This window comes from Dermacentor albipictus, unplaced genomic scaffold (genome assembly GCF_038994185.2).
Source record: "Dermacentor albipictus isolate Rhodes 1998 colony unplaced genomic scaffold, USDA_Dalb.pri_finalv2 scaffold_21, whole genome shotgun sequence".
In the NCBI taxonomy this organism is placed as follows: Eukaryota; Metazoa; Arthropoda; class Arachnida; order Ixodida; family Ixodidae; genus Dermacentor; species Dermacentor albipictus.
Window position 1 is genome coordinate 6,524,496 of NW_027225575.1, and position 12,775 is coordinate 6,537,270.

The window sequence follows — 12,775 nt, forward strand, 5'->3', positions numbered from 1 at the left end:
AGTTAACAACTCCCAGCAGTCTTTGTACCGCCAATTTGTCCTGAGGTTTTGGCATTTTTAAAAGACCATCAATGAGATCTGGATTTGGCCTAATGCCCTTGTCGCTAATGATGTCACCCAGGAAGAGTACTTCTTGCAGGCCAAAGCGACACTTGGGTGCATTGAAGCTAAGGCCTGCCTTTTCAGCTGCTTCTAATACTCTGCGCAGCCTCATCGTGTTCAGCCCTGGTCCCTCCCCAGATTAGCACATCGTCTACGTACACGCGTACACCTGGCAGGCCATCAGAAACCTCGTTAAGGACTTTTTGAAACACTTCGCTAGCCGAAGCTATACCGAACGGTAGCCGAAGAAAGCGATAGCGGCCGAAAGGCATCGCAATGTGCATATCTTCGATGACTGTTCGTCTAATGCGATTTGATGAAATCCCGCATTTGCGTCGAGACGCGAAAAAAACTTCACGCCTGCTAAGTGTGCCTCAATATCCTCTCTGCGCGGCATTTGGTAGTGCTCCCTCTTGATGTTTTCGTTGATGCGTCTTGGGTCCATGCAGACTCGCAATTTGCCGTCTTTCTTTAGTACAATGACAAGGGGGCTTAGCCAATCTGTGGGGCTGCTGACCTTCTGGATGATGCCTTCCTTTTCCATTCTGCCTAGTTCAGTACGGAGAGGCTCTCGCAGGGACAGGGGCACTCTTCTAGCTGGCTGGACGACTGGCACGGCATCCTTGTGCAGCGCAATCTTGTATTCACGCGGAGCGCGCCCTGTTCCATGGGAAAGACGGAACTCCTTCACAATTGCTTCGGTGTTGCTCGTCGTCACGCAGTCAACAGCGCGCTGTACGATTCCTAGCTTCTCGCTGGTTTCTAAGCCTAAGATAGCGCTGTGGTCCTTCTTTACCACAAAAAAACTTGCGCACGCCTCGCGGTCGCCAATCTTGATTGGCACTGAAAACTTCCCAACATGCTTGATCATGTTGCCCCCATAGGATCTCAGAACGGCGCAACTGGGCATCAGACTGGTCATCTTGAACTTGTGAAATATTGAAAGTGGCAACACGTTTGCCTGCGATCCTGTGTCCACCTTAAAGGAGACGTACTTGCCATCAATGCATGCGTTCACATGCCAGTCTCGTTCTCTGCTTGCGCTGCTGCTGGCGACATTCAGTACTTCGAAGTCGTCGTTTTGATGCTGTACTTCGTATACGCGCTCTTTCTCACTGCAACAACATGCGAAGTGATTTCGCCCATTACACGAGTAACAGACTTTGCCGTAAGCTGGACAGCATCTAACGGCATGCCTTCGGTTGCAGCGGCTGCATTTTAGGTCGTGCCTGGACCCTCTAGGAGTGCTCTTGCTGGCAGTGACAGCGTTCATATCGAGGTCTTCCTTTGTTTTCTGCCAGAATTCGTTTTGGCGTGTTGATGTTTCAGCCGCCTTGCATAGGATGACAACCTTTTCCAAGGTCAGGTTTTTGTCCCTGAGCATCTTTTCTCGAAGCCTTGGCAAGTTTGTTTCAAAGACAATTTGGTCTCGTACCATATCGTCTGCCATAGTCCCAAAGTTGCAGTACTGCGCTTGTTTTTTCAACTCGCGTAGAAACTGCTCAAAAGGCTCCGCCTCACTTTGACTACGAGAGCGGAAAACGTATCGCTCGTGGATTTCATTCTGTTGCTCCATGCAGTATTTTTCGAACTTGGCAATCACGGTATTGTAGTCTTCCTTGCTCTCTTCTCCGCTGAACACAAAATTGTTGAAAACGTCCAAGGCTTCCTCCCCCGCCACGCTGAGGAGCAGGGCCGTCTTCGCCGCTTCCGACCTTGGATTGGCTTTGCATACCGTCGCTTGTAGAAAAAACTCGAACTGCTGACGAAACCGCTTCCAGTTCCTTCCGCCATCCGCTGTCAAGCGTAGCGGTTCAGGTTGCCTCAGGTGCTTCATGTCGTTGCTTCTCCCGTTCGCCTATCCCAGGTACCATTCGCTTGAGCTGGTAGCCTTGCGTCCCACTTCTGACACCATGTTTCGTTCTCGTGTGCAACGAACAGACTGGACAGCTGGGTTGTCAAGAAGCAAAATCACCCACGCCTTTATTCTGCATCGTTATTTATAGACGAATGTGGAAAGGGTTAGTAACAGTGAGGGGCGGGTATATGCACGTGGCAATCGTGCATGTAGATAGCACATGCGCTTTCATCAGATATGATACATACATTATTTATCTTTTTTGTGGTGACCATTTTTCACTAATTAACCATGGTTATAACGTTATTGCCTGGCGCAAGACATGCCTTCATTTATCTGAACTTTCTCGAATATTATCACTAATTCTCTGGCAAAAGCATCTTGTCTAATCAGATAGCATGTACGACACAAATGATGGTGTACATTGTGTAACTTAAGGAGCACCAGCAATTAATGCTAGAATGCACAATGATTCATGTATAAATAGCTGGCACACTTGACCCATAGGTCAGATTTTGGTGAACAGTGATTGTGCTCGCCGTTATCATTAGTAGTGCTTTCAGTGCTGCTTGTTTTTCTGCGCACAAGGTCACCTGATAAAGAGTTACATTCGTGACTTACTATTTTGGCACTGACCAGTTCTTCACCATCATTCATCATCATCAGCCTGTTTTATGTCCACTGCAGAACGAAGGCCTCTCCCTGCGATCTCCAATTACCCCTGTCCTGTGCCAACCGATTCCAGCTAGTGCCTGTGAATTGCCTGATTTCATTGCTCCACCTAGTCTTCTGCCATCCTCTACTGCGCTTCCCTTCTCTTGGTACCCATTCTATAGTGATTCTAGAGTGATTTCTATACCCATTCTAGAAGTGATTTTTTCCGGCTTTGCATCTTTATGTCTGTTGCTATCTGGCGACGTAGAAATGAACCCTGGGCCAGAAACGAAGGTGATGTTGAAGGAATTGTGCGATGGCCAAAAGGCAATACAATCAGATCTAGACAGCTTGAGCAAGCGGCTGAAGGTGGTTGAAAACAGCCTTAAAATATTTAAAGAACAGGCGAGTACAATTGCTCAACTGTCTAAAACAGTAAAAAAGTTAGAGAGTACACTTCGGCAGCAGCAGGAAAGAATGGACAGCTTTGAGGACAGAAGTAGGCGGAATAACCTAGTGGTATTTGGAATACCAGAAGGCGTGAAGGAATCCGTAACTGACCTTGAAACGAAAGTGTTAGAAGGTGTATTCGAAGAAAAACTTGGCATCAACTTGAGTACCGTGGAACGAATACATTGGATAGGAAAAAAGAGCGCCCGGCCTCGACCTGTAATTCTCAGGTTGTATGACTCTAGGGAAAAAGCTAAAATTTACAAACAATGCAGAAAGCTGAAGGGCAGCGGCGTCTCCATTTCTGATGATTTTTCGAAAGAAACGCTGGCGAAGCGTAAAATGCTCTGGGATTCCGCAAAACAAGGGAGGACGGGCATCGCGTGCGCTTGAATTACGACAAACTACATGTGGACTCTGACGTGTACACGTGGGACCAATCAAAGCGCAGCCGTGTGAAGGTTCCGTATCCTAACAGACGCCCTACTGATGGTACGGGTGACTGACGGAACACAAAATGTGATTCGAATGCCTTCCGCTTGATCAATTTGAACGCTAGAAGTGTAGTAAACAAAATTGGAGACTTAGAATATATCCTGGCTAATTACGATCCCCACGTGCTTGCAATAACCGAAACATGGCTGCGACCCGAAATGCAAGACCAAGAGCTCATACCACCTAATTACAAAATCTTACGAAGAGACCGCGATGCTCGTGGGGGCGGAGTTGCTATTGTATTCAAGGCCGATATTGACTGTGTGCAAATTACTGGCATTCCAACACATGAGAGCATCTGGTGTGAAATTAAGCTAGATAAAACAAGGATAATTCTTGGAACTGTTTATAGACCGCCTAAATCACTTATTTCCTATCTTGAAGATATGCAGCTTTACTTAGAAAGCCTTAAAAAGCGCAGCTGTTGCATAATCATTGCTGGTGATTTCAACTTACCAGGGATTGATTGGTCCACGCTTAGCGCTCAGCCTCGCGAAGATGCCCATTGTGAACTACTTCTAGAAATAGCTTTCAGTAAGGATTTACAAGCTTTCAGTAAGGATTTACAACAGGTAGTTCATGAGTGCACATGCGTAGTTGGGAAATCAAGATCTTTATTAGACTTGGTGTTCCTAGACGGGCAATTTGAAGACTACGACGTATCGGTTGAAACCGGCCTCTCGGATCATAAGCTAGTTTATGTGGAGATAAAGTCTACCGCTGTATACCCGAAGGCTGGTAGTACTACGCATGTTCTGTGCTTCGATAGAGCCGATGACACAAGCATTATTGATCATCTTTCGCTGTGTTTTGATGAATTCACTTCAATGGATGACGTCAATGCGATGTGGATTGCGTTTAAAGATATTGTTTTTTACTGCGTAAACAGATTTGTGCCAACTCGGAAGAAGAAAATAAATAAACGGAACCCGTGGATAATCCACGAAATTATACATTTAAAGCGGAAAATTAACCATGAGAGACAGAAGTCAAACAAAGATCATAATAAAATTTCGGCGCTAAGCTCTATATTGCGCACAAATATGGCTGCTGCTAAAACAAATTACTATGACGTGACATTAACTAATTTTATGAAGCACGATCCGCACCGTTTTTGACGCCATTTGTCGCATAATAACGAAGGTCCAAGCAGCATTGTTGCTAATGGCGAACTGGGTCGGACAACTCGCGTATGGCAGTATGTTTTAATGATTTTTTTCAATCTGTCTTTACTGACCCTTCTGCAGATGGTCTTTCTCCCCTCTCTCTAGAATCTCCGTACACATCACCAATGCCTAATGTTCAGGTTTCGCATGAAGGCATTGTAGCTCTTTTGCTTAAAATTAACGATAAGAAATCTGTAGGTCCAGACGGCATACCAAATGCCTTTCTGCGCAGATATGCGGAATGGGTAGCTCACTATCTAGAGATCATTTTTAGTTCTTCGCTGAAACAAAAACGGGTCCCAGATGACTGGCTGATCGCAAAGTGGTTCCGGTTCACAAGTCTGGTGAAAGGCAACATATTGGAAACTATCGGCCAATTTCACTCACATGTGTATGCTGCAAGCTACTTGAACACATAGTTTCAAAGTCAATCTACACCTACCTTGAAGACAAGAAAGCTTTTTTTCCCAACCAGCACGGGGTTAAACAGCACCTTTCGACTGTCACACAGTTGATAGAAACGATCAACGATTTTTCAGCTTCCTTGAACAATAGAAAGCAGGTCGACGCTATATTTTTAGATTACTCAAAGGCTTTCGATCTAGTTGTACATAATGAATTAATTAAAAAAACTGATGGAAATGAATATAAATTATGATGTTGTTATGTGGATCCGCTCATATCTTACAGATCGGACACAATACGTTGAAATAAATGGTAACAAATCTAACCAATTAAAAATAACCTCAGGCGTTCCACGGGGATCCGTTTTAGGACCACTTCTTTTTCTAGTTTACATAAATGATATTGCTCATAACATAAGTAACGACATAACTATCCGGTTATTTGCAGACGATTGTTTATTATATCGTGAAATCAATAACCAAAGCGATCAGGCGTCACTTAGTCAAGCCCTTAAAGCTGTAGAAGTCTGGGCCGCAAAAAGTAAAATGAAAATTAACGAATCTAAATCAGTCATGCTCAGAGATACAAACAAAACAGAGCATGTTATTGAGTGTAATTATGAGATGAACTCAACAATTCTTACTGAAGCTGAAACGATAAAATACCTAGGTTTAACAATTTCGAAAGACTTAAGTTGGAAATCACACATAGACAGAATTTGTGGAGCTGCAGAAAAAAAGTTATGGTTCCTTTGCAGAAAATTAAAGCTAGCAACAACACCCGTCAAACTACTTGCATATTTAACTTACATTAGACCAACGTTAGAGTATGCCAGTGTCATTTGGGATCCGTTTCAATCCGGAATTATAAACCGCATTGAGAAGATACAGAGAAAATCTGCAAGGTTCATTCTTTCCCGGTATTATCGTACTGACTCTGTTTCCGAAATGCTTCGGTTGCTTGATTTGCCTCCACTGGCTCAACGGCGGAAGTTTGCTAGACTTAAATTTCTTTTTTTGTTGTCGAAAGGCCACTTCAATATTGAAGCCACGTCCTATCTTGCTCCCAGGCAGGCTAGAAACGTCAGATCAAGCAATCATTGCATGTTCTCAATTCCAAAAGCATATCTGGACATGTACGCTTATTCATTTTTTCCGCGAACGATTAAGGAATGGAACAGTTTGCCGGCGTCTGTTTTGCAGTCGAGTAGCATTGAAATCTTTGAGGAACACGTTAAAAACCTTTTATGAAATTTAATCTTAGTGGTGCCGTGCAAACATTGTCACGCTATTCTATAAATACATACAATAGTCTTTCTTTCATGCTGCTTCCAATATCACTGTCACAATGTTAGAAACATGTATTTCTTAGCCAAACTATTGTTTTTATATTTCATTATTTGTTTCGCATTGTATTTCCAACATTCATTGCTTCATGTCCAATTTACGTTTGTAAAGTGTTTACATTTTTTTACGCTATGTGCAAACCAGCTGTACCCACCCTGTTACGGCCAAGACGGCCAACAGTATTTGAAAATAAAAAAAAATAAAAAATAAATAAAATAACCCTAATGGTCCAACGGTTATCTAACCGATGCGTTACTTGACCTGCCCAGCTCCATTTTTTTCTCTTGATGTCAATTAAAATACCATCTGTACCCGTTTGCTCTCTGATCCAAACGGCTCTCTTTCTGTCCCTTAACGTTATGCCTAGCAATCTTCGTTGAATCGCTCTTTGCACAGTCCTTAACTTGTTCTCAGGCGTCTTTGTCAATCTCCCAGTCTCTGCCCCATATGTCAGCACTGGTAAAATGCACTGATTGTACACCTTTCTTTTCAATGATAATGGTAAGCTTCCAGTCAGGAGCTGGCAATGTCTGCCATATGCGATCCAACCTGTTTTTATACTTCTATGAATTTCCTTCTCATGATCAGGGTTCCCTGTGATTAATTGACCTAGGTAAGGGCACTCCTTCACAGACTCTAGAGGCTGACTGGAGATCCTGAACTCTTGTTCCTTTGCCCGGCTATTATCATCTTTGTCTTCTGCATAATAATCTTCAACCCCACTCTTACACTCTCTCTGTTAAGGTCCTCGATCATTTGTTGTAACTCGTCTGCGTTGTTGCTGAATAGAACAATGTCATCGGCAAGCCAAAGGTTGCCGAGATATTCGCTGTCGATCCTTACTCCTAAGCCTTCACAGTTTAATAGCTTGAATACTTCTTCCAAGCATGCAGTGAACAGCATTGGAGAGATTGTGTCTCCCTGTCTGACCCCTTTCTTTACAGGTATCTTCCTGCTTTTCTTGTGTAGAATTAAGGTAACTATGCAACCTCTGTAGATATTTTCCAAAGTACTTATGTAAGCATTCTGTACTCCTTGATTATGTAATGCTTCTATGACTGCTGGTATCCCTGCTGAGTCAGATGCTTTTTCGTAATCTATGAAAGCCATATAGAGAGGCTTATTGTACTCTGCGGATTTCTCATTAACCTGATTAATGACATGGATATGATTCATTGTAGAGTATCCCTTCTTGAAGCCAGCCTGTTTCCTTGGTTGGCTAAAGTCCAGTGTTGCCCTTATTCTCTTGGAGCTTATTTTGCTAAACATTATTATATAATACTGGGTGGGAGTAAGCTAATGGGCCTATAATTTTTCAATTCTCTAACGTCTCCCTTTTTGGGGATTAGTATAATGCTTGCATTCTTCCATTTGTCTGGGACCCTTGCAGTCGATAGACACTTCGTATAATGAGCCGCCAGTTTTTCAAGCATTATGTCTCCTTCATCTTTGATTAAATTGAGTGCTATTCCATCTTCTCCTGCCGCTCTTCCTCGTTTCATGTCTTGCAAGGCCCTTCTGACCTTATCGCTAATTATAGGAGGAGTTTCTGTATCCTGTTCATTACTGTTTCTAATGAGGGCATCCCGACTCCTCTGGGTATTGTACAGGTCAGTATAGATTTCCTCCACTTCTTTTACTATATTTTCAAGAGTGCTGATCATATGACCCTGCTTATCTTTCAGTGCATACATCTTGGTTGTCCTGTGCCAAGTTTCTTTCTCACTGATTTCAGGCTGCATACATTTTTTACGGCTACTTCAGTCTTTCTCATGTTATAGTTTCGAATATCACTTATTTTCGCCTTGTTAATCAGTTTTGACAGTTCCGCGAATTCTTATCTCTTCAGTTGGACATTTTCATTCTTTGTCGTTTCTTTGTTAGGTCCTTTGTTACATGGGAGAGCCTGCCTACTGGTTGCCTTGATGCCTTGCCTCCCACTTCAATTGCTGCGTCTGAAGCCAGTCTAGTTACGGTTTCATTCGTTAGCTCCATGTCATCATCATCTCTCTGTTCTAAGGCGGCATATTTGTTTACAAGCACCAGCGTGAATTTGTCTGCTTTTACCCTTACTGCCTCTAGGTTGACCTGTTTCTTCTTGACCAATTTGCTCTTTCTTTCTTCAAGTTGAGGTGAATCCTAGCCTTCACTAATCTACGATCACTGCACTTTACCCTACCTATCACTTCTACATCCTGCGGTATGCTGGGATCAGCGGAAAGTATGAAGCCAATTTCATTTCTTGTTTCACCATTAGGGCTTTTCCAGGTCCACTTTCTGTTGCTACGCTTCCTGAAAAAGGTGTTCATTATTCAAAGCTTATTCCTTTCTGCAAATTCTACCAGCATCTCTCCTCTAGCGTTCCTAGAATTACAATGTTTTAATATCAGTAAGCTGCTTGTTATGACTTAGAAGTGTCAGCCACATTCACTGCAACCGGAAATGTAAAGGATGGTGACAGTGAGGGGGGTTGAGAACAGTATAGCCCCATAAGCAAAAACGGTCTCCACCTCGCATCTTGCCAGAAATGAACCCTGATGGTATGCACCATTAAGTGTGTCAGTGGGCATGCTTCAGTCACAGGGAAGCCACTTTCCAGACCCGATATAACAAGATCTGCCACATGTGCGATTCGAAGGGGCCTGCCCTTGCACAATGTGCTGAGTGCTGACACCAGTGAGGCTGTCCTTCTCAACATTGACAGTTTAACAAGCTCACAGAAACAGAGCTCTCTCTCTCTATTTCTTTTTTAGGCATTCTGGGAAACGAGGAGGGAGAATGCAAGAAATGGTCATGTGTATGTATCATCCCAGTTGTTCCAGTCAGGTCGTCAGTCTATTGTAATCTGGTGTCATGTGTATGTATCATCCCAGTTGTTCCAATCAGGTCGTCAGTCTATTGTAATCTGGTTGTTCCTCGTGAACCAGCCCCATTACAAAGTATTAAAACAGAGCTCCTGACCCCTCGCAGGTGTTTGTATATAGGAGCCATGCTCTGAACTTTTGGCTTTGTCAAGTTAATGCTTCAGTTCCATCGTGAATGTATACATAAAGTCTAGTTGTCTAAGTACAAGCATCTGTGGCATCTCATCTCTGATGGGCGGGAGCAATGAAGACAGTGGCAGTGAGTGTACATAAGTGTCTGTGCACACACTCATGCCAGCTTAAAAGTTCAGTGTATTTTTTACGCAGACCGTAGGCAAAGAAGATGCAAGCACTGACTCACTACTAAATTTTAATTGAAAATGTAGTGACATATGAATGGAAAAATTATCACATTGCTAGAGATTCTTGCAAACAACAGAAAACTGTCCTTGTGTACAATCCACACCTTTAAGCGAGCACATACAACCGACGCATTTGCCGCTTGTCAAGATACTGTATTTCTTTTTTTGTTAATGCAATTGATGGATGGCTGATGCATCCGTCTTGTGCTTTCTGAATGTGGTAAGCGTCAGTGACCAAGCGAGTTGCAGTATCTCTGTCTTGTGATGATGTTAGTCTTACTGAAGTCTGGCATACACCCACATGCATGGCAGTGCAGGTTAAAGTGCAACAGTTCGTTATACTTTCTTCAATTTTCATCTTCCTTTGATCTGATGTTTACCCAACTTTCTGATTGACCTATGAGCACCTGATATACAATGTCTGTTTAACATTCTACTGACTGTGACATGTGTTTGGCATTGCAAGCTCCTTTGCTAAGAGCACCCTTGACCTTGCTTCGAACACATGGGCAGATGTTAGATAAATTGCATGGTGCATAAAAAACAACTCCGACATCATATCGGATGCTGACAGTCTTTAAACTCGTGCAACATACAATGCACATACGGTACGACTACTGAATGCTGCTGCTTCTGGCTTACTTGATCCTTTACCCCTTTCCTTGATCTGTTTTAAAGCTTTCTCAGATGCTCTCATCATCACAGGCTCTGGGTATCTGGCTGACCTTAACTTTCCTAATTGAGGAAATACAGTCTCAAGGAAGGGAAAACACGGGGAAGGCAGAGATGAGAATTCAAGGTCGATAAGCAAAACGAGAACAATGCGAAAGCTGGAGCCAGCGTTTTGACAAGTGGGCTTGTCCTTTTCAAGGCGACATAAGCTTTCCTTGGCACAGTATATATAGGTACAGTTCTTCTAAAGGGTAAAGGGGGTAATGCAGGTGGGCGAGGCAACGAACAAGGCTGTGTTAGCGGCGAGGGTGTAGAATTGAAAAGAGAGGTGTGCTATTCAGCGTCGGTGGAGGAATGTGAGCTAGCGTCATGCGTCAGCCGGTTGATGTGTCACTGTAGGTTCCTTTTTTCATTGAAGGAGCCTAGACTAGGGGAGGGGGTGATCACCTGCACGTCGAGGCCCCTTCCATGAAAAAAAGAACCTACAGTGACACGTCAGCTGGCTGACACACGACGCAATCTCACATTCCTTCACCGACACTGAATAGCACACCTCTCTTTTCAATTCTACACACTCGCCCACTCGCATTACCCCCGCTCCCCTTTAGAAGTGTACCTATACAGGGTGTCCCACGTAACTTGAGCCAAGAATTTAAATATGAAAGGCGCGTCCCAAGCGAACTGAACCGAACGTATACTATTCGCAATAGCCTATAGTGACTCAGGCAATTATTTTTTTTCTCCAAAATTCACTAATTCAGTTTATTTACCCAACTTTTTAATTACTGGCTGAGGACACCAAGTATGATATGCGGATTTGTAGAGCACCTTCAGAAACCACTGATCAAGTTCTTTCCTGTACGATACGTCTCGCGTAGTACGTTTTTCCAGGTTGCAAGGAAAACCCACAAAATATGAAAAATGCCACGCGACGGAGCGCTTGCGCAGTGGTATCGTGCTTCTTTCAAGCGTGCATTGGGTGAAGAAGGTCGGCTCCCGTCAGATGACAGTGCAAATGCATGCTGCTGGCAGAGCACTGCCAAGGAGATAAAGAATGCCCTGCAACTTTTCTGTCGCCAGTCACGATGCAGCCGACCCTGTTCGCAGAATGCATGCTTGAGAGCAGCACAATACCACTGCGCAAGCACTCCGTCACATGGCTCTTTTCATATTTCGCAGGTTTTCTTTGCAGCCCAGAAAAAAAGGACTACATGAGAGGTATCGTACAAGAAACAACTTGATCGGTGGTTTCTGAAGGTGCTCTACAAATCCGCATGTCATACTTGGGGTCCTCAGCCAGTAATTAAACGGTTGGGTAATTAAACTTAGTTAATTAGTGAATTATGAGGAAAACAAAAAATTGACCGAGTTACTATAGGCTATTGCAAATAATATGCATTCGATTCAGTTCGCTTCCGACACGCCTTTCATCTTTAAAATCATGGCTCAAGTTACGTGGGACACCCTGTATATACTGTGCCAAGGAAAGCACATGTCACCTTGAAAAAGACAAGTACACTTGTTGAAACGTTGGCTCTGGCTTTCAAATTGTTCTCATTTTGCTTATGGTTTCATGCAAAGTTTGACAAGATGCCGAGCATGAACAAGATACGGCTATTCCCTGCTTTATCACCTTCGAGTATGCCAATCCATAACCCAACAAGGTTGACTGAGACTGGTTGGCACCCTTAAATTTAAATTCAATAACTGCAGTTCATTATCTCCAGGGTACTTCAACAGTTAAACATAGACTCTTTCTTTGAAAACCTCTAGCACATCTGCTACCTGTTTGAATCTGCTTTTGGTGCAATTATCAGAAAGTCATCAACATTCCAAAACAATATAAACTCTTGCCCATGATGCGGGTCCTGGCCTTCATTGCATCACGTAACATAGGAGTGTGCCAAAAGACCTCATTCTATTAATTCGCCTTTGGTACTCACCTTGCTAAGGGAGCCCTGGGATGCCATCCTTGCTCTTGCTGACCTCGACGCCTAGGAGGCCCTCATGTATCAAGCTGGGCGGTTCGCAATGGCCACTGGACTCTTGGAATAGAGACCCACCCTGCACCGCTCCCTTCCCCCACACTTTATTTTTCATCAATAAATGTTTATTTCACCTCCTGCTCCTCCTCTATATACATCTATAATGACCTGTCTACAGAACTTAGGAAAATTGTGCATAACACTAGTGCAGCTTCTGACCCTATGCAAATACCAGCTTTTTGCACAAGCAACTAGTTATCGAGACCCACAATGGTAGTCTAAATAAAACTGCAAAATTTGCATAAATCCATCTAGTGCACTACCACAGTGGTCTATGAATTCTTGCTCATCACTGTCTTGAGTGATATAATTCTGCAGACTGCACAATAATTCATTGTGAGGGATTAAATACTAAA

General features: G+C 43.4%; 2 protein-coding genes across 5 annotated transcripts in view; one reads left to right on the forward strand and one right to left on the reverse strand.

Annotated features, from left to right (window-relative positions):
* LOC139052336 (uncharacterized) overlaps window positions 1-12,775 on the forward strand; it is a 61,008-nt gene that overhangs the window by 44,360 nt on the left and 3,873 nt on the right. The window lies entirely within an intron of this gene.
* The window catches only part of LOC139052337 (uncharacterized), a 49,927-nt gene that overhangs the window by 28,378 nt on the left and 8,774 nt on the right, over window positions 1-12,775 (reverse strand). The gene's annotated exons all lie outside the window — the stretch shown is intronic.